At 37.2% G+C, this 23,160-nt stretch overlaps 1 long non-coding RNA gene across 2 annotated transcripts in view; it reads left to right on the forward strand.

Annotated features, from left to right (window-relative positions):
- Positions 1 to 23,160, forward strand: part of LOC101674398 — a 77,404-nt gene that overhangs the window by 45,776 nt on the left and 8,468 nt on the right. Inside the window, exon 3 of one of the 2 annotated variants that reach the window (XR_001176396.2) lies at positions 8,865 to 9,231. The exons of the other annotated variant lie outside the window; for it this stretch is intronic. This is a non-coding gene — a long non-coding RNA (uncharacterized LOC101674398). Of the gene's footprint in view, positions 1 to 8,864; positions 9,232 to 23,160 lie in introns of those variants that run through there. 2 annotated transcript variants of the gene reach the window in all.

The raw sequence follows: 23,160 nt of genomic DNA on the forward strand, positions 1-23,160 counted from the left end.
CTCTTTTTTTCATGTCCATACAAATTGAAATACATAAATTCATTATGTAGTTTTTTTAGCTAGTTTGTTTTTATTCAAATATCATCTTACCTTCCATCTCTGAGCAATTCGTAAACTAGTGTATGGATAAAAACAGATTCTCTCTCTTTCTCTCTCTCTCTTTTTTTTTTTTTAACAGACTCTCATGTCAAACAGATTAGGCTTGCATCCTGGCTTCTTGCGAACTAGCTCTACTATCTTTGGTAAATCACTTAACCATTTTTGTGCTGTTTCCTTATCCATAAAATAAAGTGGGAAAATAATTGTTCTCATTTTATAATATCATAAAGTGTACAGCACAAAGCTGTTGCATTGTAAACATTCTAAAAACATCAGCTACTATATCTGCCATTAACAGATGGGGCCTAACTAATTTTTGTTTTATTGTTTTTAAATATTTATTTGTTTGTTTTAGAGAGGGGGAAGGGACAGAGATGGAGAGCAAGTCTCAAGCAGACTCCATGCACTGAGTGTAGGGCTTGATCCCACAACCCTGAGATTGTGACCTGAGCTGAAACCAAGATCTGGTCGCCCAACAGACTGTGTCACCTAGGTGCCCTGGTGACTCATTTTTAAATATCTATATAATAGTCCATAGAATGGAAGTACCAAAATTCATTTGACCATTCTTAATGATGACCTTTACTTGCTGCCAGCACTGTTACCACTATAAACATTGCTACAATAGACATTTCAGGGCATAAAGCTTAGTACTTTTATTTTCATAGAACAGATTACTCAAAAAGGAATTGCTGTATCAGTTTAATTAAATAGATTGACACCTGGCATAGGAGGGAATTTATCATTCTCCATGCATCTGGGTCTCAAGAGATTCACTACTATAGTCCCAGGCTACTTCGAGATTAACTACTGTAATCCCTCTGTTCCAGAGACCAGGTAACAGTTGTTTATAGCAGGAAATCAAATGAGCTATGCGAATCATATGTCTGTCCTACTTTTGGTTAGAGGTTCAGTTAGCTTTTTTTGGTCTGAGGTTCTAGCTCCTTGTGGCTGAGAACATTGTCTTTCCTAAGCAAGTTTATTTTAATAGCCATTCAGGTAAGAGTGTTGAAGGAATGCTTAATAACGAAGTCCTACTAGAGCCATGGATTTTTTCTCCATAGAAGAGCAGTTACATAAAATTAAAGACACAGAAAGAATTAATAGGCCAATCTCCTCTGGTATCCCCCAAATTGGGGATACCTTATTTTTTCAACTCTATTGCGCTATGTGACTCAACTCAACTGATCTTCCACTTGGGAATCTATGGTAATTCAAACAACCCTGCATGAAAATGTCTTTGGCTTCGTACAGGATCCGTGTCCAGTGTTTCTTCAGTGGAATAAGCTATCTCTTTTTAAATTGAGTTCTTCTTGTTCTGTATTTTTCATTTCCTCTTTCCTTTGTACTTAGACCTCAGACCCTTGGATAGGCTTACAGTACTACCCCTGAGATTTAGAAATAGATTACTTTCAAACTGCCATTTCCTTACAACAAAAGCAGCTTTTCTGATTTCTCAGGGACTGAGCACTTTGAAAGTTCCTAAAACAGAATATGCAATATTCTTTGACATCTTCCTGCTTATCACTGATCTTCTTTCCTAAATATTTTGTAAAAATATTTATTGCTCCCCTTTTGTGGGAACGAAATGATCTGGCTTCCTTCTGCTGTGTTCTAGTGGAAATGAATACCAATATGCTTCCCAAAATAAACAGGCCTCAGGCACCCATGAGCATTAAAAAGCACTCACCCATAGAGAGGTATTTGAATCTGTACTCAGCAGCCTTTTTTTCTTTTTCTTTTTCTTTTTCTTTTTTTTTTTTTTTTGTCAGTGTGAAAGCAAAACAAAACAAAATAGCCCTAGCCTATTTTTTTAATGAGTTACTCCTGGCAGCCTTTTGTCGATCTGAAACTGGAGAGCATGGAGCAAGAAATATAACCAGTATAAAGGAAAGTAAGCATTTCTAACAAACTGGTTAACTTTAGCATTTCTTATGCAAGCCTTCAACAGTAGTAATATGGCTTTTAGAACATGGGGAGAGCCCTAAAATGTACTAATACTATTGCAGTTGTCTTAAAATAATTTTGGAGGGTTGTTTTTGTTTATACCTCTTCTTTTCTTGTCCTCCTTCCTAGTTTTACTTTAACTTCAGACTCTGACCACATTCTACAAACATATATTTTTTTTAACCCACTGATTTTCACTTCTAGTTTCTGGCCTTGGAAACAGAAGGGAGAGAATTTTTCGAGGCAGTTCAAGCTACTTCCCTCAGCCCGAAGAGCACACCTTCTGAGGACTGCTCTCTGAAAACAGATTAGGTCTCATTTCAGGATGTCTTTTGTCTCCGGCCAATTGTCCGAACTACACACTGACTTAGCAACCCTTTTGAAACACAGACAAATGAACGCTCAAAACTTTTCTGATTTCTTGGGAAGGGACAAATTCTTTCTTATGTCAATTATTCCTACATGATCTTTTTCAATTTCCTTGCTTTTCCAGGCCAAGTTGTGTAGATCTAAAAAGGATTTCACGTACAGGAGAGTAAAATGTCCATATTAAAGACACTGCTTTTCAAGAAAGGTTAAAAATACTTGTTGAAAATGAAACAAAACAGAAGGGTTAAAATAAAAGGAAGGGCAAAGTTAAGTGAAGTCTCACAAAAATGAAGCATACGACAATATTTAGTTAAATATACCAGAATTAAAAAGGTTTTTGAAAGAAGGTGGAATCCTCCAGGGAGATAAAAGAGTTATAAATCTTTATGCCCCATGTAACATAGGACGTACATAAAGGAAATACTTCTAGAAATGCTGAGAAAATGAAAAATGCATGATGATAAAAAAAAAATCATGATGATAGTGTTAGACTAACAGAATCCTGTCAGAATTGATATGTCAAATGTTCAAAATTTAAATGATATAAGACTTTGAAAACTTGAATATCTAATTAGTAAGAATGATTTAATAGATATATTGTTAAATGTTCCCAATGAACAGAGAATCATGTTTTTTCTAATAGTTATGAAACATATATAGCATTGGACTAAACAATAGGCCACAAATAAAATATCAACAAATTCTGGAGAAATATATTAGGTTATACTATTTGACCATAATTTAAAAAATCTAAAAATTAATATTAAAAGGCAGCTATATGGGTGTGTATTTAAGTCACACAAACAACTAGAATTAAAGTTTTCTACGTGAATCTTGGGTTAGAGATTCTTAAAAGCTAGAATTACAAATTAATGGAAATAAATGATTCTAATAGGTCCACATACTCTCAACAGGATGTGGCCAAGAATACAGACAGAAATACAGAGTTCAGTGTACAGGATAGGCATCAATCCATGTGCAGGGGAGGAGATAGGATTGGGCCAAGAGAGAAACCCATCAGTGGAGTCCTGCTTTAGATCTGTGGGGGTGGATTTTATATCCCTGCCGTGATCAATCACTGGCTGAGGCAGCTCTCTGTAGCTGAGGAAGTATGAGCTGTGGCAGCAAGTTCCCTCTTGAAAGGGGATTTAAGTGGTTCACCTCCATGCCCACCACAACCTGATTTAAAATAATTGTGACTTAGAGTTGTCTCTAGTAAAGTTAGGCAAGGTGATTGCTGATACTGCTACTATTCATCACAGCAAATCATGGACAATTCAATAACACAGGGAAAAGAAACTGGTAAGAGGTGTACATATTGGAATTAAGAGACAAAACTATTATTTGCAGGCAATATGATGACATACAGAGAACATGTAAAAAAATCAACAACAGCAAAATAAAACCCTAATATTTGTTCTACAAGATTTGCAGAATGTCAAATCAACAGACAGGAATTATTAGCTTTTCTAAATATCCACTCTCCCAAATATCATCTGAAAAAACTAAAACATTAAGTAGATAATAAATGTTTATAAATGTTTGCTAACTTGTTAAACAAGACTAACATAGATCCCTCACCCTCAACCACAAACACATTGAACTGCTGGATAAAATATGGATAAAAAGCATTCAATACTTAACAGAGCTCAAAACAAAAAAGGACATTCACCAGAGGGGAGAACTCAGATGAAACATAGCCTCTCAGGGCCATAAGCTTGAAATTGACCCCCTACAAGTTGAGAGGAAATAAAGCACAATGTCAGTGATAGCCATAAAGACAGTTCTGGTGTGAATCGTATTCTGTGGAGGCGTGCAACAAAACATGCTCCTTGGAAAAGATAAATTCTAGATAAAACCAGGTCTCTGGAAGAGCTGCCACTTCTGAAAAAGGAAAACTGAAAAAAACTATGCTCATTGGTCCTGGGAAGCCAAAAAAGGAGCTTGGCATTATGAGCCTCAAAATAGAAATTAAACATGCCCTCCCTAAGACATCAAAGTCTCACATCTGAACTCTGCATAGGTGGAATAAAAAATTGTATTATACATTTAGTGTGGCATTTGCCACACTGCAATATTAATATAAAAAATAGGTCTTAAGAAACAAAAAACAGTTCTTAGATTAGTCAAAATTCTTAGGAATCCCAGATGAAGCAAACATTTAAACAAACGAGTAATAAAACCAAAGATCAGTTTTACAACACTGTATTTATACAGCGTATATGAGAATTTATAAAATTCTCATCAGGGAAAAAAATTCCTAACGAATGTTTGCTCGTTAAAAGATAATTACAAGTCACATAAGGAAGTGATCAACTCTGAGATAGCCAGCAGATAATCAGGAGTATTATGACCCTAAAAACTAAGTAATAAAATGATCTGAACAATTATTTTAAGTAAATATTTATCAATATTTACATAGATTTTTATAAAGGAATAGATATAGTAGCTCATATTCTAGATTGTGTACCAAGCAGCTCTTTCTTCCAATTTCTTGTAGTAGGTGCTACTTTTGTTTGGATTGTAAGCAGCCACATATTTCAGAAGAGAATGGGCTCCTTCCCAGACTTAGGATGCAAATTATAATTGGTATAAGTCAGCTATGGTAATTCCAGTACCTTCTAATTTATGAACAATACAGCAAAAATCTGGCCAATAATACATGAGGAAAAAATTGTTATAAGCTTTTGGCAAAGTCTTCTTTGATCACACAAAGGGATGTTTGAAGAGGTATCTTCCTTTCTACTCCGGGACAACCTACATAAAGATGAGGTCCTTGGAGCTGCTGCAATCATCTTATAACCAGAAGAGGAAGAGGTTGAGGACAAAAGCCAAATAGTTAAGATTGAGAGTAGAAAGTTGGAAAGACCCTACGTCCTTAATATGCCTGATCCACTGAATTGGACTTCTGGAGCTGCCTTATCTCTGAATTTTCTATGTTGTGGGATAAACTTCTGATAGGTTTAATGATTTGCCCTTAGTCTTTTAATATTTATAGCCCAGATCAAAGCAACTGTTAAATTATACTGGGAAAAAGAGAATACTATTTAAAAAAAAAAAGAACAAGAACAAGCATGTTTGAACACAGTGAAATAATTTTCTAGAAATGAAAAATGTAACTATTGACATTACAAACTTATTTAACAGGTTAAACAGCAGATTAGACCAAGCTGAAGTGACAGTAAAATAGAGGACAGATCTGAGGAATCTTGAAAAATGCAGTGTGAAATAAAAGAAATATCAAAGAGTAATAGACTGAAAGATAGAATGAAAGGTCAAATTCATATTCAAGTTCTCCAAAGGAAGAGAATAAAGAGAAAGATGGGTGAATGGAAATATTTACTTATTTAATGATGGATAATTTTCAAAAATTGATGAAACATATCAATTCTCACATGAGAGAAAAACAATGAATCTTGAGCTGGATAAACAAAAGTAATTTCTCAAAGACACATTATAGTGAAAGGGAAAACCTTGATCAGAGAGTAAAATGGAATTATTTATAATGAAAAATACAGTGTCCTCCTTCTCAACAAATATCTTTCTGAATCCACAAACCACTGGCTTTCTTTCAAAACTCTTCTTAGAACTCCGATTTTGTTCAAGCATTGGATGGAGATTTCTTGACTAAGCAGTAAAATCTAAGTCATTTCTAGCCACGCTGAGGTAATAACTTTTGTGATATATGTGTAAGACATATATCTGTTATTATATATGTAAATAACTGGATTTTTAGACAATGTCCAGTAGACATATCACGAATGATCCCTGAGACTATGGAAACAAATGAAATCCCATAAGCACCCTGGATTCCTGTAGAGACACATCTTCTGCATGATGGTGGAAGGAGAGGCAACTTAAGCAGAGCACAGCAGTCTCAATGAGGTGGAGAGACAGAGATCACAATCCACAGACCTGATAGTAGCTGAAATGTGTCTGGAAGGCTAACATGGGGAAGGCAGCTATGTGCAGAAGAAGATCCAGAAATCCACACTGCAGACCCTTAAATATCGACCAGATGCTAAACCGTTCATGAGGGGTGTTAGACTTCACAAGGCCGGGAAAGAACCACCACTAGGGAAAGAACAACGACCAGAGTGCTGTGAGATAAACATCTTTGGGTAGCTCAGAAGTAGAAGACATTTGAGTACTGGCCACACTGAGGAGAGAGAATTTTTGGAATACCCAGAGCATGCAATAGAGACCCAAGAAAGGACACAATTTAGGAACATGGCTAATCTGGCACCAGAGGGAGAAAAAGCAACTTTAGACTCCCCCAAGCAAATCTTAGAAGGAACAGTGGGAGAGATTAAGCTAATCCTCAAGTAAATTACCCGCCTTCCAGAACAAAGCTCAGTGCTCTATTAAGGAAACAACAGAATCCAGATATGCAAGAAATTAGCATATATATAGCGTAAAAAACTTCTAGACATGGAAGAGGTAGGAAAGTTTGACTCATAATGAGGACAAATATCAACCAATGAAGAATATCTAGAAATCACAGAGATGATAGAATGAATAGCAAAGATTTAAAACAAGATCAAGGATGTTTTTGTTTTATTTTTATTTAAATTCCAGTTAACATATAGTGTAATACTAGTTTCAGGTATAAAATAGGGTGATTCCCACTTCCATACAACACCCAGTGCTCATCCTAGCAAGTGCACTCCTTAATCCCCATCACTGATTTCACCCATCCCTCTGCCCTCCTCCCCTCCTGTAACAACTCTGTAGTTAAGTGTCTGTTCTTTTGTTTGCTTCCCTCTCTTTTTTTCCTTTTACTCTTTTCTTTTGTTTCTTAAGTTCCACATGTGAGTGAAATGATATAGTATTTGTCTTTCTCTGACTGATTTCACTTGGCATTATACTCTCTGGCTCTATCCATGTTACAAATGGTAAGATTTCATTCTTTTTAATGGTTGAGTAATATTCCATTATATATATGTATCCCATCTTCTTTATCTGTTCGTCAATCAGTAAACACTTGGGCTGCTTCCATATCTTGGCTATTGTAGAGAATGCTGCTATAAACATAGGGGTGCTTGTATCCCTTTGAATTAGTGCTTTTGTATTCTTTGGGTAAATACCCGGTAGGGCAATTGCTGGGTTGTAGGGTATTTCTATTTTTAACTTTATGAGGAAACGCCATACATTTTTTCAGAGTGGCTGCACTAGTTTGCTTTCCCACCAACAGCACACATGCATTCTTTTTCCTCCACATCCTCACCAACATCTGTTGTTTCTTGTGTTATTAAGTTTAGCCATTTTGACAGGTGTGTGGTGATATCTCATTGTAGTTTTGATTTGCATTTCGCTGATGGTAAGTGGTGATAAGCATCTTCTCCTTTGTCTGTTGGTCATCTGTATAGCTTCTTTGAGGAACAACATTAAGGTTTTAAAGGAAAACATAATGAGGGGATAAATACAGAAAGCAAGAGAAAAGAAAACAAATGGTTTATTAAAAAAAAAAAACAAAACACCAGAAAGTTCTAGAACTGAAAACCAGGATAAGAAACTTAAAAATTACTGACTGGCATATTGGATACTGCAAATGAAAAAAATCAGTGAAATGGAAGACTTGGCAATATACACTATCCAAAATAAAGCATACAGAGAGAAAAGAAGAGGTAAAAGGTAAATTAACAGAACCTTTGTGACCTCCGAGAAAATATAAATAGTCTAAGATATGTGTAAGTAGAGTCTCAAAGGAAAGAATATGTGGAAAAAAACTTTGAAGAAATAATGGTTGAATAATATATGTCCAAATATATACTCAGTATATACCCCAAAAGTCTGATGAACCTCAAGCAGGATAAACATGAGGTAAACTACATCAAGGCACATGACAGTCAAATTGCTGAGGACCAGTGATAAATTGAAAATCCTAAAAGTAAGTAGAGGAAACATTTTGCCCTTCTACTATTCTTATTTTTAGTATGGTCCAATAATCAGTGTTTTCATTTATAAACTGTAATTTTTACCCAACCTTAAGCTCATGAAGCTGTACTTAAAAAAAAAAAATTATAGTCTTACTTTTGAGATCTAGATCTTCATTTAGAATTAATTTTCCATATGATATAGTATCCAAGATTTGTTTTTCACATGTATTTTGGCTCCTCACTATTTATTGAAAAGGCTACCTTTTGTCATAAGTCATGTGACCATATTTGCGTGGGTCTGTTTCATGACTTTCTGTTCTGTTCTTTCTATTTGTGTGCCACACTCTCTTTTTGTTACTGTAATTTTATAATAAGGCTTGATATCTGATGGAGCAGGGATACCAGGAGATTACTAAAAGACTATTGCAGTAGGATTGGAAGTATTGATGGGAAGACAGCATAGTGGTTGCTGTGGTGTGCCACCAAGACAACCCCGTTAGGACTGAGGAGGTATTCTCCCAGATACTGAGAATGTTGGTACATGATGACTCTCATTTGGATCCTCTCTAGAAATTGCCATCTGTCAAAGAAAGCCTGCTGGGATCAATGTAACACCACTCCCCACGGGCAGCTTGCTTCCAGTGACAACCGTAGCAATCAATGCTGAGATCCAAAGTCTAGTGCCCTTGCGTCCAGGCCCGAGGTAAGGACCATCCCAGTTCCAGAACTCCCAAGACCTTTGTTGCAACTCCATTTCAATTCAGAAGTTCTCCTTCTCCAAACTCTATTTCCTTTTATCCTTTACTATTTTTTATCCCCAAAGAATTCCCTAGTAAATTTTCTGCATGCAAATTTCCACCTCAGTATCAGTTCCCAAGGAACTGAACTCAGGCCACATGGGCCAGTATAAAAGAAATAGAGGTGTTGAAGAGTGAAGGATTTTAGGGGTGCCTGGGTGGCTCAGAGGGTTAAGCCTCTGCCTTCGGCTTAGGTCATAGTCTCAGGTTCTTGGGATCGAGCCCCACATTGTGTTCTCTGCTCAGCAGGGAGCCTGCTTCCCCCTCTCTCTCTGCCTGCCTCTCTGTCTACTTGTGATCTCTGTCAAATAGATAAATTTAAAAAAATCTTTTAAAAAAGAGTGAAAATTTTTAGTTATATATTTAAAGCAGTGCCAGTATGATTCCCCAGTGGATTTGTTGTAGGATGTGAGGGAAGGGGAAGAGATAAGGTAGATTCCAAATATGAGGCTGAGAAATTAAGTAAATGGAGGTGCCATTTATCAAGTAAAAGAATCACTGGGAGAGAAGAGTATGTAAATTCTATCTAAGAATTAGGTATTGGACATTTTGGGGTCTCTGGGTTGCTTAGTCCTTTGAGTGTCTGACTTCTGGTTTTGGCTCTGCCTCTACCCACACTCATGCTCTCTTTCTCTCTAAAATAAATGAATGCATTTTTTTAAAAATTAGGTATTGAACATTCTAATATTAAGATACCTATCAGATATTCAAGAGAAATCTGAAAGATATAGTCGGATAAATAAGTCTGGACATCAGGGAAGAGTTTGGGATAGGCTTTACAGCATTTAGCATGTTGTAGAAAAATTTAGAAGTCTTTCTAAGGCAAACAACATTTTAACTGATTAAAGAAAAAAGAACTGTATGATCATCTTTATATGATACAGGAAAAAATGATTCATTGAAATCCAAATTCCACTCATAGTTAAAAACTCTTTGCAAACTAAGAAGAGAAGGGAATCTCCTATACTTAATGGACAAAGGTATGTACCAAAATATCACAGCAAACATTAGTCTTTTTCTTTTTTAAAATTTTTTATTAACATATATATTATTAGCCCCAGCGGTACAGGTCTGTGAAGCACCAGGTTTACACACAGTCTTTTTATTTTTAAAGATTTTATTTTTAAGTAGTCTCTACATCCAATTTGGGGCTTGAACTTAAAACCCCTCGGTCAAGAGTCATGTGCTTTACTGACTGAGCCAGACAGGCACCTCCAAACATCAGTTTTAATAGGGGAAATGTAGCTGAGTCCTCCTTAAAATCAGGCATGAGACAGGGTATCAAATTTTATCACTCTGTCATAATTACACAAAGAGAGCCTATGCAATAAGATAAATAGAGTAAGAGGAGTAAGAATTGAAAGTAAATTAATGAGGTTTGGCTGTGTGTGTAACAGAAATTTTAAAATAATCACCTTGAATAAGATAGGATGCTATTTTTCTCTAATGTAAAAGGAATTCAGAGATAGGCCATCCAGGTCTGGTATGGTCCACCACCAAGATATTTTCTGACTTTGTGTTTTGCCATCCTGAGTGCTTTTTCAGTCTTAGCATTCCTCCGTGTTCCAAGGTGCTTCCTTGAAATCTAACAGTAATGTCTATATTCCAGGCAATAGGAAGAAAGGAGGTAAGAGAATTAAAAAGGTGTGCCATTTTGTCCTTATTTGAAGGGTCTGTCCCAGAAATCGTATACATCAGTTTCTACATATAGTCACATGACTGTAGCCAGCAGCAAAAGAGGTGCTTTTGTTTTTAAGTTTTATTTATTTAAGTAATCTCTACACCCCATGTGGGGCTGAAACTCATGGATCAGAGATCAAGAGTCCTGTGCTTTTCTGACTGATCCAAGCAGAAGACCCAAGTTTTTTATTTTAGTTGAAACTATTGCTCTCCTAAAAAGTACTTGCTTCTATTCAGGAAGATGGGAGAAATGTGTATTGGGAATTTCTGGATGTTGACTCAAATCCATTCTCACTTTGTTCCTTAGCACATGACCATCTAGCCAAAGGCTAGTTTACTAGCTTCCCTTATTGCCACATGTGGGCTCATTAAGTTCTGGCTTTTGGAATTGTAGTAAAATTGGTATATGTAGTGTCGGCCTCACTAAAAAGAAAATCTCTTACCCTAGTTATTCCTTTCCCCCTTCCTGTGAGCTGTAATATGGACCTGCAACAAGCCAGCTTTGAATATCCATTTGAAGATGGTTTCTTAGGGATGGAAGAGAATCAACATTGAAGGAAAATTAATTTTCCACATGAGAAGAAATGATACCAGATCCCTACTTTACACCATCCATAAATATCAATGCCAGATGGATCAAAGACATAAATGTGATAAAACAAAGTTTCAAAAACTTTTAGGAGAGGTGCCTGGGTGGCTCAGTTGGTGAAGCATCTGCCTGCCTTCAGCTCAGGTCATGATCCCAGGGTCCTGGGATTTAATCCCACATCAGGCTCTCTGCTTGACAGGGTGTCTGCTTCTCCCTCTATTGCTCCCCCATGCTTGTGCTCGTTCTCTCTCTCATAAAAATAAATAAATAAAATCTTTAAAAAACCAAACTTTTAAGAAAAAAATCTATAGTCTCCAGATCAGAAGGGATTTCAGCATTTTGTACTGCTACTCCTTTCTAATTGCTGGATGGGACACTGTCTGATTTATGAATCACTAAATAAAGTCAATTAAAACTTCAAATTAAAAAATGAGACACAAAAACAAATCATAAAGGAAAAGATTGAAAATGTCAACATTAAACTTTGAAACTACTCAATGATAAAGGAAAATAGAAACATTTAAGAGATAAGATAGGCCTGTGGCTAAACTAATATACAAACTGTTCCTACTCATTGCTAAGAAAACTACCCAATGCAATCAAAATATGGACAGACATTTGTAAACCAATTTAGAAAAGAGGAAATTCTAATTGGCCAAGAAACAGACAAAATCAGCTCAGCCTTGCTGTTGATCAGGGAAATTCCAATTAAAACAACAAGGTATTTTTCCTCATACCAACAAAGATTGTAAATTTTGAGTCTACCACAGAGAAAGAGAAGACTTACTACCTATAAAAAGGGAAATTGATGAATAAACTGGAGTAGATTTGTGCTATAAAATATGCAATTACTAAGAGAGTATCTCTATACTTGGAAAGAAGTCTTTAATATATATATATATTTAAATATGTTTTTTAAAGATTTTATTTATTTATTTATTTTAGAGAGAGAGACAGAGACAGAGACAGAGACAGCACACAAGTGGAGGGAGGCACAGAGGAAGATGGCTTGATCCCATAACCCAGAGATCATGACCTGAGCTGAAACCAAGAGTCAAACACTTAACCAGCTGAGCCGCCCAGGTGCCCCAAGTCTCTAATATTTTTAAATAAAAAAAATCCTGTCTTAGGATAATAAGGATAGTGTAATCTCATATTTATAAAAATGGAATAATCCTGCCCCTTGTAAGCAAGCTAGTCCTTATAAGTGCATGTAAAATGGACACATTTATTGATAGTAAGTGGGTCCACTTATTAGGGTAATTCCTGCATTACAACACGGGAGCTTTCAGGAAGCTGTGAGCAATGTTCTTTTTGCCGTTGGCACTGCTGGCCCATTTACTTGTTTTCCATTTTTTACAAAAATCTAATATGCAAGTTTGGCTTTTGTAGTAATACCATTCCCCAAGGACACAGTTATAAGAAGATGAGGAAAGAGACTATGCAAAGACATTGTGCCTTAGCAAAGACACTACAAGTGCACCCGCTTGAAAGTTCTTACTGTTTCTTTAACACCTATATGAATTTTCCTGGAAGCTTTCAAAAACATTCATATCCAGATCTTTAGAATCTTGAATCTCCTGAGAATTTTGTTCACAAAACCACTTTGTTTTTGTGCTGAGGTTGGGATAAACCATTATTCAGGAAGTTTTCAAAAAAGCTATTAAATTTGAGACAGAGTCTGGCATGTGGCCGAGTCTCTTTCTTTCTTTCTTTCTTTTTTTTTTTTGTTATATAATATTTTATTTATTTATTATTTCTTTTCAGCGTAACAGTATTCATTGTTTTTGCACCATACCCAGTGCTCCATGCAATACATGCCCTCCTTAGTACCCACCACCTGGCTCCCCCAACCTCCCACCCTTGTCCCTTCAAAACCCTCAGGTTGTTTTTCAGAGTCCATAGTCTCTCATGGCTCACCTCACCTTCCAATTTCCCTCAACTTCCTTCTCCTCTCCATCTCCCCATGTCCTCCATGTTATTTGTTATGCTCCACAAATAGGTGAAACCATATGATAATTGACTCTCTCTGCTTGACTTATTTCACTCAGCATAATCTCTTCCAGTCCCATCCACGTTGATAAAAAGTTGGGTATTCATCCTTTCTGATGGAGGCATAATACTCCATAGTGTATATGGACCACATATTCCTTATCCATTCGTCCGTTGAAGGGCATCTTGGTTCTTTGCTCAGTTTGGCCAAGTCACTTTCTATCAAACGTTTGATACTTGAGTAGTAACATTAACTGATTCATGCCAGTAGGATGCTGTTATTTAGTGCACCAGTAATGAGCCAAATTATTCTCAGTGTAATGTCTATTCCCAGGGAGATTCTTAAGAAGAGTAGAGTTCATTATGTTCACTGATGCTGTGATATTAGGAATCAACAGAGTAATCACAGGGACATACACAAGTGGTAGAGGAACAAAGATATAAGGCAGCTTAAGGCAGTTGAAAATATTCTCGGCCTAGTGGTGCTAGAGACCTTTACTACTGACAGAGTTGGGCCACTAGCTGTGTACATATGCTGGGGTCTCCTGATCTGAGAATGAAGGGCTTGTCTGAGATTATAACTTTTTTAGCCAATGTCTCCAGGTTCACAAGGATTCATGAAAGTTTCTCAGGAGAAGAGATGGGAGAGGCTGTACAGAGTGCTAACAAAGGTGAAGCTCTAGTCTTCTCAGGTCTGATAAAACCAGAACAGCTCTGCTTCTCTCAATTTTGTGTACTATGGTTCTATGTAATATTTAGTTTGAAATAACACAGTTTGAAAATCTCTTCACCAGACTATTTCTTTGTTCCCAGCTAGTTCTCAAAATTCCATGGTTACAAGTATAGTTGGAAGATGTTACAATGAAATTTACTGAATTCACATTTTTCACTGTGTCAACAGGAATTTTTTCCAAAGTTTCTTTGGAACTGTGGTATTAATAGGAAAAAGAGGGGAGGGCTACTATCTGGACAAATATGTTTCATAAAATCTTAACTGTGGGACTTCTCATAGCTTTTTATATGTTTATGCACAATGTGAATTTTAGATGGATTACTGTAACACTTCTTCATACTTCTTTGTGCTTTATCTTGTGTGACCTGATTCCTGCTGAGCTCCACCTTCCCACACCTTTATACTAGGATCCCAGCAAATACCTCTACATCCCAATTTACTTTTGATTTTTTTCTTAAAGATTTTATTTATTCATTTATTTATTTATTTATTTGTTCTTAAAAATTTTATTTATTTATTTTTGCAAAAAAGACTGAGAGAAAGAAAGAGAGTGTGCACGAGCAGTGGGGAGGGATGGAGGGAGAAGCAGACTGCTGAGCAGGGAGCCCGATACAGAACTTGATCCCAGGACCCTGGCATCATGACCTGAGCTGAAGGCAGATGCTTAACTGACTGAGCAACCCAGGCACCCACCTTTTGATTTATTTTCAATTTCTCTCAGTCTAAGAAACTTGGGATAGAGAATGGTGCCACCATTAACCCAACTTCCTAGCACCACATCTGGGGCATTATTACTCCATGTGTCTATAGCATGTACTTATGTTTTTGTAAGGCTCAGTGTTGCAATTCATAGATATTTGGGGATGGAGAGGGAGGTGAGGGATGGCTTGCTTTAGTCTGCTCAGGCTGCCATAGCAAAAGACCTCAGACCAGGGGACTTAGCAGAAATTTATTTCTCACAGTTCTGGAGGCTGGGAAGTCCAAGATCAAGGTGTTAGTTGATTTGATTCCTGGTAAGGCGTCTCTTCCTGGCCTGCAGATGACCTTACATGGTGGATAGTACAAGTGACCTCTCTGGTATCTGCTCCTCTAAGGACTTTAGTCATATTGGATCAAGACCCCATCCTTATGACCTTATTTAACCTTAATTATTTCTTTACTTCAAATACAATGACATTGGGTGTTAGGACTTTGGCATAGGAATTTTGGAGGGACACAATTCAATTCATAGCAGGGGTCATTTGTTAACAGTGACATAAACTAGCCTATTCTAATACATTATATACCTACTTGCAAAGTCAGTATCTGTGTATTATCTTTGACTTCTCCTTCTCCATTACCCTTCATACAAATATAATACCAAGTTTTGCAGTATTTACCTTTTTAAGATATTTCTAGAGTATTCATCATCTTTGTTCTCACTGCCAACTCAAGCCATACAAAAGGAGCAGTCCCATGTCTTTACTCATGCTTCCTATGCCTCCAATCTAATTACATTTTCTTTTCCAGAAAATAGGGTTGGGAAATAAAGGGAATGTGATGTGATAAAAAGGAAGCTTCGAGCAGATGCAACAGAGAAACAGTATTTAGAGAAGGAGACGGGGGAAAGCAGGTGCAATGAGAAGCAGAAACGAATGACCTCATGTCCAGTGGGGAGAAGGGGCAAGTAGCTATCTCTGTACCTGGTGACTCTCCTGTTCTAGAGTTCAGTTCCTGGCTGTGCTTCTTTCCTTGCCTCCATATTTCTGCCCTGATTCTGTGTGTGGTGATCTTCCTCCTTGCTGTCATTCTCTAATTCCATATCTCTTGTGCTGACCATTGTGCTGGTATTAATAACAGAGGACTCTGTTTTGAAAATCTTCCAGAATCAGAATTCAAATACTAACATAGCAGTATTTCTAGGGTCCATCACAAGTGTATCTATTGCCAAGAAGTCCTAGGAAATTTTTGGAGAACTGTATTCCATTAAAAAAAAAAAACAAAAACAAGGATTTTCAAAACTTGTAACCAGCCTGTCTTTCTTGCCATTTGTATAGGTTGTATGTCGTATACCCCCTTCCAAGAAAAAGATATATTGAGGTTTTTCACCTCCAGTACCTTAGAATGTGATCTTATTTGAAAACAGTGTTTTACAGATGTAATTAGTTAAGATGAGGTCAGACTGATCATCTTAGGGTGGGCCCCTAATCCAATATGACTGATGTTCTTTTAAGAAGATGGCAGTGAAGACTACGTGAGGACAAGCAAGGATAAGAAAGCTGTATGACAACTGAGGCAAAGATCAGAGTGATACATCCAAAAGCCAAAGAATGCCAAGGATGCTGGCAAACACTAAGAGCTAGAAGAATAATAAAGGCTTCTTGCCTGGAGCCTTGAGTAGTGTAGCCCTGCTGACATCTTGATTTCAGATTTCTAGCCATCAGAACTGTGAAGTTAATTTCTGTTGTTTTAAGATTAAAGGTTAAATTTTTTTTTTTTTTTTTTTTTTTTTTTTTTTTAGTTAGAGAGCATAAGTGGGTGGAGGGGCAGAGGGACAAGCAGTCTCTATGCTCCCGCTGAGCAGAGAGCCAGACTCAGGGCTCAACCCCAGACCTGGGGATCATGACCTGAGCTGAAGGCAGACACTTAACCTACTGAGCCACCCAGGTGCCCTGCCACCAGGTTTTTTTTTTTTTTAATTAAGTTTTAAATTTTAATTTCAGTAGACTTAACATACAGTATTGAATTAGTTTCAGGTCTGCAATATAGTGATTCAACAATCCCCTACATTACTCAGTGCTCATCATAATAAGTGCACTCCTTAATCCCCATCACCTATTTCTCTTTTTTATTTTATTATTATTTTTTTATTTCTCTTTTTTAAAGATTTTATTTTCTATTTGACACAAGAGGGAGAGAGGTCAGGGCGAGCACAAGCAGGGGAGTGGCAGGCAGAGGGAGAAGAGGTTCCCCGCTGAGCAGGGAGCCTGACACGGAACTTGATCCCAGGACTCTGGGATCATGACCTGAGCCAAAGGCAGCTGCTTAACTGACGAAGCCACCCAGGCACCCCCATTACTGGTTTCACCCATCCCTCCATCCACCTCCCCTCCGGTAACCATCAGTTTATTCTCTACAGCTGGGAGTCTGTTTCTTGGTTTGTCTCTCTTTCCTTTGTTTGTTTGTTTTGCTTCTTAAATTCCACATAGGAGTGAAATTGGATGGTATTTGTCTCTCTCTGACTGACTTATTTCACTTAGCATAATACTCTCTAGCTCCATCCATGTTGTTGCAAATAGCAAGGTTTCATTTTTTATGGCTCAATAATATTCTATTATATATGTATACCACATCTTCTTTATTTGTTCATCAACGGATGGACACCTGGGCAGGTTCTATATCTTGGCTGTTGTAAATAATGCTGCTATTAAAGTAGGAGTGCATGTGTCCCTTTGAATTAATGTTTTTATATTCTTTGGTTAAGTACCCGGTAGAGCAATTGCTGGATCATAGGGTAGTTGTTCTATTTTTAACTTCTTGAGGAATCTCCATACTATCTTCCACAGAGGCTGTGGTTTGCATTCCCAGTTTGCATTCCCACCGACAGCGCATGAGGGTTCCTTTTCCTCCACTTGTTGTCTCTTGTGTTGTTAATTTAGGTCTTAATCCATTTTGGGTTTATTTTTGTGTATGGTGTAAGGAAGCGGTCCAGTTTCATTCTTTTGCATGTAGCCATTCAGTTTTCCCAACACCATTTCTTGAAGAGACTCCCTTTTTCCCCACTGCCTCTTTTCTTGAAGATGCTTTATGCTATGGGTTTATTTTGGGGATTTCTGTTCTGTTCTGTTGATCTTTGTGTTGTTTTTATGACAGTACCATGCTGTTTTAATAACTGTAGCTTTGTAATATAACTTGAAGTTTGGAATTGTGATACCTCTAGTTTCTGTTTTTCTTTTTCAAGATTGCTTTGGCTATTCAGGTTCTTTTGTGGTGCCATGCAAATTTTAGTATTGTTTGTTCTAGTTCTGTGAAATCGCTGTTGGTGTTTTGATAGGGATTACATTAAATCCGTAGATTGCTTTGGTAATGTGGATATTTTAACAACATTTGTTCTTTTAAGATTTCTTTTTATTCATTTATTTGACAGACAGATCACAAGTAGGCAGAGAGGCTGGCAGAGAGAGAGAGGAAGCAGGCTCCCCGCTGAGCAGAGAGCCAGAGGCGGGCCTCGATCCCAGGACCCTGAGATCACGACCTGAGCTGAAGACAGAGGCTTAACCCACTGAGCCACCCAGGCACCCAACATTTGTTCTTCTAATCCATGAGCAGGGAATATCTTTTCATTTGTTTGTGTCATCTTCAACTTCTTTCATCAGTGTTTTATAAGACTACAGGTCTTTTATCTCTTTGGTTATGTTTATTCCTAGGCATTTTATTGTTTTTGGTGCAGTTGTATATGGGATTTTTTTCTTAGTTTCTCTTTCTCCTCCTTCAGCCTTAGTATATAGAAATGAAATAGATTTCTGTGCATTGATTTTGCATCCTGTGACTTTACTGAATTCGTTTATCAGTTCTAACAGTTTTGGTGGAGTCTTTTGGGTTTTCTATGTATAGTATCACATCATCTGCAAACAGAGTTTTACTTTTCCTTACCGATTTGGATGGCTTTTATTTCTTTTGTCATTTGATTGCTGTGACTAGGACTTCCAGTACTATGTTGAATGGAAGTGGTCAGAGGGAACATCTTGTCTTCTTCCTCATCTTAGGATACAGCTCTCACTTGTCCCCCATTGAGTATGATGTTAGATGTGGGTTTTTCGTAAGTGGCCTTTATTATGTTGAGGTATGTTTCCTCCACACCTATTTTGTTGATGTCTTTTTATCATGAATTAATGTTGTACTTTTTCAAATGCTTATTCTGCATGTGTTGAAATGATCATATGGTTTTATCCTTTCTCTTGTTGATGTGACATATCACACTGATTAATCTGCAAATATTGAATCACCTTTGCATCCCAGAAATAAATCCCACTTGATCATAGTGAATGACTTTTTAATGTATGGTTGCTTCTGATTTATTACTGTTTTGTTGAGGATTTTTCATGTATATTCATGAGAGATGTTGGCCTGTAGTTCTCTTTGTTTGTGGTGTCTTTATCTGGTTTTGGTATCAGGGTAGTGCTTGCCTGAGAGAAAGAATTTGGAAGGTCTCCTTCTATTTTTTGGAGTAGTTTGAGAAGAATAGGTTTTCTTTAAATGTTGGTAATATTTGCTTGTGAAGCCATCTAGTCCTGGATGTTTATTTCTTAGAAGTATTTTTAAATTATTTTTATTAACATATGATGTATTATTTGCCCCAGGGGTACAGGTCTGTGAATCGTCAGGCTTAAACATTTCACAGCACTTACTATATCACATACCCTCCCCAATGTCGATAATCCAGCCACCCTCTCCATGCCTTCCCTCCCCCCAGCAACCCTCAGTTTGTTTTGTGGGATTAAGAGTCTTTTATGGTTTGTCTCCCTTCTGATCCCATCTTGTTTCATTTTTTCCTTCCTTAACCCCCCAAACCCCTGCCCTGCCTCTCAAAATCCTCATATCAGGGAGATCTTATGATAATTGTCTTTCTCTGATTGACTTATTTGGGTCAGCATAATACCCTCTAGTTTCATCTACATCATTGCAAATGGCAAGATTTCATTTCTTTTGATGGCTGCATAGTATTCCATTGTATATATGTATACCACTTCTTCTTTATCCATTCATCTCTTGATGGCCATCTTGGTTCTTCCCATAGTTTGGTTACTGTGGACATTGCTGTGATAAACATTTGGATGCATGTGCCCCTTTGGATTACTACATTTGTATCTTTAGGGTAAATACCCAGTAGTGCAATTGCTGGGTTGTAGGGTAGCTCTCTTTTCAACTTTTCGAGGAACCTCCATGCTGTTTTCCAGAGTGGCTACACCAGCTTACATTCCCACCAACAGTGTAGGAGGGTTCCCCCTTCTCTGCATCCTCGCCAGCATCTGTCATTTCTTGACTTGTTAATTTTAGCCATTCTGACTGGTGTGAGGTGGTATCTCATTGTGGTTTTGATTTGTACTTCCCTACTGCTGAGTGACGTGGAGAAAGCACTTTTTCATGTGTCTGTTGGCCACCTGAATGTCTTCTTTGCAGAAATGTCTGTTCATGTCCTCTGCCAATTTCTTGATTGGATTATTTGTTCTTTGGGTGTTGAGTTTGATACGTTCTTTACAGATTTTGGATACTAGCCCTTCATCTGATATGTCATTTGCAAATATCTTCTCCCATTTTGTTAATTGTCTTTTGGTTTTGTTAACTGTTTCCTTTGCTGTGCAAAAGCTTTTGATCTTGATGAAGTCCCAATAGTTCATTTTTGCCTTTGCTTCCCTTGCCTTTGGAGATGTTTCTAGGAAGAAGTTGCTACCGCTGATGTCAAAAAGGTTGCTGCCTGTGTTCTCTTTCAAAGATTTGGATGGATTCCCATCTCACATTAGGTCTTTCATCCATTTTGAGTCTATTTTTGTGTGTTGTGTAAGAAAATGGTCCATTTCATTCTTCTGCATGTGGCTGTCCAATTTTCTCAACACCATTTGTTGAAGAGACTATCTTTTTTCCATTGGACTTTTTTTTCCTGCTTTGTCAAAGATTAGTTGACCATAGAGTTGAGGGTCTATTTCTGAGTTTTCTATTCTGTTCCATTGATCTGTGTGTCTGTATTGTGCCAGTGCCATACTGCCTTGATGATGACAGCTTTGTAATAGAGCTTGAAGTCTGGAATTGTGATGCCACCAACTTTGGCTTTCTTTTTCAACATTCCTCTAGCTATTCAGGGTCTTTCCTGGTTCCATATAAATTTTAGGATTATCTGTTCCATTTCTTTGGGAAAAAATGGTTGGTATTTTGATAGGGCTTGCATTAAATGTGTAGATTGCTTTAGGTAGCATAGACATTTTCACAATATTTGTTCTTCCAATTCATGAACATGGAACATTTTTCCATTTCTTTGTGTCTTCCTCACTTTCTTTCTTGAGTACTTTATAGTTTTCTCAGTACAGATTCTTTGTCTCTTTGGTTAGGTTTATTCCTAAGTATCTTAATGGTTTTGGGTGCAATGGGATTGACTCCATAATTTCTCTTTCTTCTGTCTTGTTGTTGGTTTATAGAAATGCAACTGATTTCTTCGCATTGATTTTATATCCTGATATTTTACTGAATTCCTGTATGAGATCTAGCAGTTTTGGGGTGGGGTCTTTTGGATTTTCCACATAAAGTATCCTATGATCTGCGAAGAGTGAGAGTTTGACTTCTTCTTTGCTCATTAGATGCCTTTAATTTCTTTTTGTTGTCTGATTGCTGAGGCTAGGACTTCTAGTACTATGTTGAATAGCAGTGGTGATAGTGGACACCCCTGCCGTGTTCCTGACCTTAGAGGGAAAGCTCACAGTTTTTCCCCATCAAGAATATTCTCTGTGGAGTTTTCATAGATGACTTTGATGATATTGAGGTGCATACCCTCTATCCCTACACTGTGAAGAGTTTTGATCAAGAAAGAATGCTATACTTGTCAAAAGCTTTTTCAGCATCTATTGAGAGTATCATATGGTTCTTGTTATTTCTTTTATTAATGTACTATATCACATTGATTGATTTGTGGATGTTGAACCAAACTTGCAGCCCAAGAACAAATCCCAGTTGGTCGTGATGAATAATCCTTTTAATGTACTGTTGGATCCTGTTGGCTAGTATTTTGGTGAGAATTTTCGCATCTGTGTTCATCAAGAGTATTGATCTGTAATTCTCCTTTTTGATGGGGTCTTTGTCTAGTTTGGGGATCAAGGTAGTGCTGGCCTCATAAAATGAGTTTGGAAGTTTTCCTTCCATTACAATTTTTTGGAACAGTTTTGGGAGAATAGGTATTAATTCTTTTTTAAATGTTTGGTAGAATTCCCCTGGGAAGCTATCTGGTTGTGGGCTCTTGTTTGTTGGGAGATTTTTGATGATTCTTTCAATCATTACTGGTTATGGGCCTGTTCAGGTTTTCTATTTCTTCCTGGTTCTGTTTTGGTAGTTTATATGTCTCTAGGAATGCATCCATTTCTTCCAGATTGTCAAATTTACTGGTGTACAGTTGCTCATTATATGTTCTCATAATTGTTTGTATTTCTTTGGTGTAGGTTGTGATCGCTCCCCTATCATTCATGATTTTATTTATTTATTTGGGTCCTTTTTCTTTTTGATAAGTCTGGCCAGTGGTTTATCAATCTTATTAATTCTTTCAAGAGCCAGCTCCTAGTTTCGTTGATTTGCTCTGGTGTTCTTTTGGTTTCTATTTCATTGGTTTCTGCTCTGATCTGTATCATTTCTCTTCTCCTGTTGGTTTAGGCTTTCTTTGCTGTTGTTTCTCCAGCTCTTTTAGGTGTAGGGTTAGGTTGTATACTTGAGACCATTCTTGTTTCTTGAGAAAGACTTGTATGGCTATCTACTTTCCTCTCAGGACTGCCTTTGCTGTGTCCCACAGATTTTGAACAGTTGTGTTTTCATTTTCATTTGTTTCCATGAATTTTTTAATTCTTCTTTAATTTCCTGGTTGACCCATTCATTCTTTAGTAGGATGCTCTTTAGCCTCCATGTGTTTGAGTTCTTTCCACCTTTTTTCCTCTCGTGATTGAGTTCTAGCTTCAGAGCATTGTGGTTTAAAAATATGCAGGGAATGATCCCAGTCTTTTGGTGCCAGTTGAGACCTGATTTGTGCCCCACAATGTGATCTTTTTTGGAGAACGTTCCATGTGCAGTAGAGAAGAATGTGTATTCTGTTGCTTTGGGATGGAATGTTCTGAATATTTAAGGCCTTTATTTCCTTGTTGATCCTTTGCCTGGATGATCCGTCCATTTCAGCGAGGGGGTGTTAAAGCTCCCTACTATTATTGTATTATTATCAATGTGTTTCCTTGAGTTTGTTATTAATTGAGTTTATATAGTTGGCTGCTTCCATGTTAGGCCATAGATATTTATAATTGTTAGATCTTCTTGTTGGACAGACCCTTTGAATATGATATAGTGTCCTTCCTC

Source organism: Mustela putorius, unplaced genomic scaffold (assembly GCF_011764305.1).
Source record: "Mustela putorius furo isolate JIRA1106 unplaced genomic scaffold, ASM1176430v1.1 tig00000854_pilon_pilon_pilon, whole genome shotgun sequence".
NCBI lineage: Eukaryota > Metazoa > Chordata > Mammalia > Carnivora > Mustelidae > Mustela > Mustela putorius.